Source organism: Dendroctonus ponderosae, unplaced genomic scaffold, assembly GCF_020466585.1.
Source record: "Dendroctonus ponderosae isolate FM_Combo_2020 unplaced genomic scaffold, Dpon_F_20191213v2 Dpon_F_20191213_8, whole genome shotgun sequence".
Classification (NCBI taxonomy): Eukaryota; Metazoa; Arthropoda; class Insecta; order Coleoptera; family Curculionidae; genus Dendroctonus; species Dendroctonus ponderosae.
In genome coordinates, this window is record NW_026019016.1 from 5,294,161 (window position 1) to 5,300,413 (window position 6,253).

General features: G+C 39.1%; 1 protein-coding gene across 1 annotated transcript in view; it reads right to left on the reverse strand.

Moving 5' to 3' along the window:
- Positions 1 to 6,253, reverse strand: part of LOC109534397 (nedd8-activating enzyme E1 regulatory subunit) — a 70,709-nt gene that overhangs the window by 10,374 nt on the left and 54,082 nt on the right. The window lies entirely within an intron of this gene.

A 6,253-nucleotide genomic window follows, 5' to 3' on the forward strand; every position in this document is an offset into this window, starting at 1 on the left:
ATTCCAAAAAATAGCCCTAATGAAGACTGTAAATCGAAACTTGCCACGCCAATAGAACAAACTGTCCTTTTTCTAAAGCATTAATTCACATTGTGACAACTCGATTGAGTTTCGAGTAATTGAGAGACGAAGACAGACCGATGAAACTGGCTACTACCTCCATTCAAAGTCAAACTTTACAATTTCAAAAAAATAGCCCTGATGATGACTGTCAATCGAAACTTGCCGCGACAATAGAACAAACTGTCCTCTTTCCAATGCGGGAATTAGCAGGGTTGCAGCGCTATTGAGTTTCGAGTAATTGAGAGAGGAAGACAGACCCATAAAACTGGCAACTACCGCCATTCAAAATGAAACTTCGCAATTTCAAAAAAATAACCCTGATGATGACTGTAAATCGAAACTTGCCGCGCCAATAGAACAAACTGCCCTCTTTCTAAAGCAGGAATTCATATGGTTGCAACTCGATTGAGTTTCGAGTAATTGAGTGAGGAAGACAGACCCATAAAACTGGCAACTACCGCCGTTCAAAATCAAACTTCGCAACTTCAAAAAAATAGACCTGATGATGACTGTAAATCGAAACTTGCCGCACCAATAGAACAAACTGTCCTCTTTCTAACGCAAGAATTCACATGGTTCCAACTCTTTTGAGTTTCGAGTGATTCATGCAGGAAGAAAGACCGACCAAACTGGCAACTGTCGCCATGCAAAGACAAACTTCGCAATAAGAAATAAAATATTCCTGATGATGACGATGATGATGATGAAATTTCTCTCGAAAATATAACAAACTTTTCTCTTTCTAAAACTATAGTTCACATGTTTCCCACACTATTGAATTTCAAGTAATTCTTCTTATTTCAATTAAAACTGGCGATCATCATTCAAAGTCGAACTTCACAATAAAAAAAAATAGCCCTGATCATGACTGTAAATTGAACCTTGTGGCCCAGATAGAGTCAACCTTATTCACGCTAATGCAAAAATTCCCGTTACTCTTCATCTACAGTTTTGAATAATTTCCCGAAAAGCGTTAAAGGAACTCATTTACACATTTAAAGCGCTATTCATGCATTAAAACAGCCAAGCTCTTACTTACTGTAAATGTAAATGGCACCGTGTTCAGTATTTCTAAAACGAAATGGAACGATAAAAGCTGCTGCCATATATTACCCTGGAACAACACAAAAGCTATAAACACGCCTTTTTACGCTGACACTAGCTGGATTAATCCAGGCGAGAGCAAGTGCCTACCTTGTATCCGAGATATGCCAGCAAAAGGGACTCGATTAGGCTGATGATGGCCAGAACCACTTGAACCATCCAGAGTTCGAGGGGGCGGTTCACCCACAGAATCGCGTCCCAGTTGATGATCGGGTTCTCTTGGAACTTTTCTTCGGTCAAGTTGGCCGACAAGATGTATTCGCTTTTGTTGCCGGAGACACAGCCATAACTGATCGGAAACGCTCAGAATCATTACATGCACATCCCGAAGAATCGGCAAATTCACTTACCAGGTTGCATATATGGGATTCAGGTCGGTAACGACCCGGATTATATACAAAGCGCATGTAAGAAGTTTTAAAAATAGATTCGCAATTCGTATCCTAAGACCTGAAACAAACGAAAAACCCTACTGAACATCAACTGTTTCAAAGGCAAATGATTTCGCGCAAAAGAAACTAGCAGGTTTTCTAGGTATTTAATCCTCTTATCTAAAGTGCCTTGCACTTGTTCTCAAACGGCAATTTCCTACAAGCATGATTTAAATCGCGCAAAATGGTAAAAGTCTGAACTTTCCACAGTCGTGTTCATTTTGCTGCTCCGATTTGCTAAAGGCCCTGAAAGCTTGGGGTTTAATGAGCCCTCACTAAATCTGCCAATAGTGTTCCCCCTCCCAATCAATTCCAGGAGATTAATGGCCTTTCCCTTGGTTCAAATCAAGTGGCAGGTTAACTGGCTGCTCTTATTCTTTTTCGAACGCAACCCGATCCAGAATCACAATCCGAATCGATAGTGGTGCAATTTAAACGTTTCAGCCAGCTGAAACAGCGGTTTCATGCATTTTTTAGCCTGCACATGGTTTTAAACTGGCTTTTGGGTAACAACGGCTCAGTTTCCAGCTCACAAATGAGTCAATTATTCATCAGACAATGTGCACTATGGATTCTGAAGTAATCGAAACGGCACAATGTGGGTGGTTGCTTATTTTAAGATAGTAAGTAGGTCGGGGATATTGTCTTCGATACGATTGTTTGTAGTGACTGAAATTCGTTCTGTGCAAAATGGGACTGTGCCTTCAAACCCCCGCTTAGGAGGCAAATTGCTGTTCCTGAGTTGATTTACAATTAATTCAAGAAGTTTGTGCAGTTTTGGGCTTCCAAAGTCCGATTCTGGATTTCTGGGTTCATCGGTGAAATATTGCCATACTGATTGTGGAAATGTATAACAGAAACTTTAGGTTACTAGTACCTCAAATTTAAGTCGATTATCTTCGTTAGTTTCTTTAGAATCAATTCAGAAACTTTGAGCGTTTTTCCGCGCCTCTAAGAGGTTTACACCAGTGTCTTCAGATTTTTTTTATATTTGTAAGAGAAATATTCCAGCTTGAAGCCTTAGCTTTGGGCCTCCTAAAATGTCCTCGCTTCATTAAATTTTCTGCAATAAATTCCGAAAGTTTTAACACTTTTTCGGGTTTTTAGGATTTTTGTGCCGCTGGTTCCCGGAACCGATTTCTGGATGCTCAGACCAGTTACAATTTTGCCGATTTTAGAGGCTCATAAAGTAAGTTTCACTTCAGTTGAATATCGAGTTTCAATCGATGATTTCCTGCAAATGTTATGCAAACAATTTCAAAACTTTCAAATAATTTTGACTTCTTCCAGACGTTTGCACCATCAAAGGCCACTTTCTCGATTCATCGATCAAACATTCCGATCCGGATTTCAGAAATCCATAAGGGGAGTTTCATAATAATATCACTGTAAATTAATCGATTCTCCTCATTAATTCTTCGGCAATTAAATCAGGAACTTTGGACATATTTTTTCGGAGAGTTCGGGATTTTTCCTTGATTTGCTCCAGTCTCTTCTGAAGCTAATTTTTTTTTAATTCTTAACTCAGAAAATCCTGTTTGCGTTTCGGAAACCATTAGCAAGCCTTGGTGTACAAACAGCTGAAATTTCGATCAATTGATTCTTTTCATTAGTTGGATTTTTCGTCGATTCTTTTCATCAAAGCACTTAACTTCTCAACTTTTCAATATTTTTTACTTCTGGAAAAGGTTGACACCACTGCCACTTCAATATCCCTTTTCTGGATCTTTTGTGAAGATGTAGCGACGAGAGCTTTTGCTGGAACTTAGAGAACAAGCTTCAATGTAGTGCCAGCTGAAATTTCACTGAAATTCCTGTTCCAATTACGCGAGAATTAATTCGGAAACTTTGGCCACTTGCCTGCGTTTTTAAGATGTATGCACCCCTGTCTTCAAAGGCCCAATTCTGGATTCTTTGACTCAATATTGCGAAGGCAATTTCAGTATTCCTTAGAGGAAGCTTAGTAGGACTTTCAGTTAAATATTGAATGAATTCCCTTCATTGATTCTTATGCAATGAATTTGGGCACTATCGACACCGTTTCTCGTTTTCAGAAGTTTTGCGTGACTGTCTTCAACCCATTTCTGCATTCAGCGATCAGATATCTCAATGAAGGTTTCGGAATTCAACAGGGTAAGATTTGTCGACCTTTCAGCTCAAATTTGAATCAATTCTCTCCGATTTCTTCTGGAATAAATTCGGAAATTTTAAACAATTTTTTGCGTTTTCGGGAATTTTGCGCCACTGTATACAAAAGTCCATTTTTCTATTCTCTGCAAAGATATCTCAATTCGGATTTCAACATTCCATAGAACAAGCTTGGGAGAACTGTCAACTAAAACTTCAATCAATTCCCTGCATTAGTTCTTCCGGAATTAATTAGGAAACTTTAAACCTTTTTTGCGTTTTCAGGAATTTTGCTTCAACTGTCTACAAAGGCCAAATTTTTATTATCTGGATAGATATCTCAATGGAGACTTTATGGTTCCTTAGCAGAGACCTTTAAGCCAAAACTTCAATAAATTTCCTGCAGTGGTTCTTCCGGAATTAATTCGGAGACTTTAAACAGTTTTTTGCGCTTTCGGAAATTTTGGGACACTGTCTACAAAGGCCAAATTTTTTATTCTCTGCTCAGATATTTAAATATTAATTTCAAGATTCCACAGAACAAGCCGAGAACAACTTTCAGCTCAAATTTCAATTAATGCCCTTTATTAGTTCTTCTGGAATTAATTAAGAAACTTTGAACACTTTTTCGCGTTTTCAGGAATTTTACACCACTGCTCTCAAAGGCCCACTTCTGGATTCTTCGACTAGACATCCGGATACGGATTTCAGAAATCCCGAAAGCATATCTCAGGACACTCTCAGCCCAAATTTTAAGCAATTTCCTAGAACAGTGCGTGTAGAATTAACTCGCAAGCCATGAACACTTATTTGTTTTCCAGGATTTTTGTACCAACGTTTTCAAAAGTCCATTTATAAATTCTTCAGCTGGATATCGCAATAACGAATCCGGCATGCACGTAACAAACATTGGCGAACTTTCAGCACCATTTTAAGTCAATTGCCTGCATCAGTTCTTTTGGAATTAATTCGAAAACTTGATACTTTTTTGGCGTTTTGAGGATTTTTGCCTCAATGTCTTTCAAAGCCAATTTGTGAAATCTTCGACTATATATCTCAATGCGAGTTTCATAAATTCACAGAAAAGACTTCGGAATACTTGGAGCTCAAATTTTAATCGATTCTCTTCATTAATTCCATTGGGAACATTGAAACACTCTTTCCATTCGCCACCGGCAAAAGGGATTTTCTGGCTGCCTGGTGAACTCAAATGCAGATAAATCCATGTGACAAACCATGAGCATACGGCGTATTGAAACATTCAACACCATTCCAAAGCCAAGTCGATTTAGCCGACAGCAAACATCGACACGCACATTCGTTCAACTGTTTGCTCATACAACAAGTGTAGGCAAACAACGTACACGAATAAATAAAAAATTGCCAAGCGGGGGTTTTTCAAAGCGATAATATTTCCCTAGAGATTCTAACAGGAGGGGACACACATTCTTCATTATATATCGATATTTGATCAGCAATCCCCAAAAGGCCACTGGAATAGAGCGGCGCAAGAGCTCCGCTCTATCTTAACAATCAAGCATGCTACTACTTGTAACTAACTAACGCAAAGTGGTACTTACTAGATCTCTGATTCTTAATAAAATAGATTTGCAGTCGTTCCTTAAAAGTATTTTCATTGACGTAATATTCTACTCGGACCCTGAAACAAAAGAGACAAGTTAGGGCATGCCGACTGAAAGCTTTCGCTAAACTAATTACCAACTCAAGCGGAGACAACCAACAGAAGGACTGTCGATATGTCTTTTATGCGATTTCCAGCTCGCCCTTAGTGTGGGCCCCTTGCCGTACAATTTCAAATTACTTCCAGAATATCCAGAAGAATTCAGTTTATAGAGTAGCAAATTGGGTTCCCGAGTGTCGTGCCCGAAGGGGAAAAGTGTTTAATGTCGAAGTTGTGCCGCGCCCTTCGGGCACGACAATGATTTTAACGCGAAAACACTCGAAATGTTGCCTTCCAACCAGAATGAATTTGGCGTTTTTTTCGTTGAAAACAGGGTCGTGCCCGAAGAGCTCGGCTCTGCGTCAACTTTAAACAGTCTTTAATGCGTTTTTGTGCCTGTCACTACACTGACTTTCACGCGAAAAATACTCGTACCTTTCCAATTTTTCCGATCTATTCAGTGTCCTGCCCAAAGAGCTTTTTACAATAAACACCTTAAAAATTTAAGTGCCGTAAGTAAAAATTTAAATTTAAGTGTCGTGCCCTAATGCGTTTTTGTGTTGGCCACGGTACTGACTTTGACGCAAAAAACACAAAGAAATTGCGTTTTTACCTTTTCCGCTCCAACCAGAGTGAATTTAGTGTTTTTCTAGTCAAAAACAGTGTCGCTCATCTTCGACAATAAACACTCTTTAATGCGTTTTTGTACCGACCACAACACTGACTTGACTCTAAAATCACTCAAAATTTACTTTTTTTCTCGTCAAAAACAGTGTCATGCCCGAAGGACTCGGCACAACTTGGATACTGAACACTGTTTAATGTGTTTTTGTGCCGAACAGTTGGG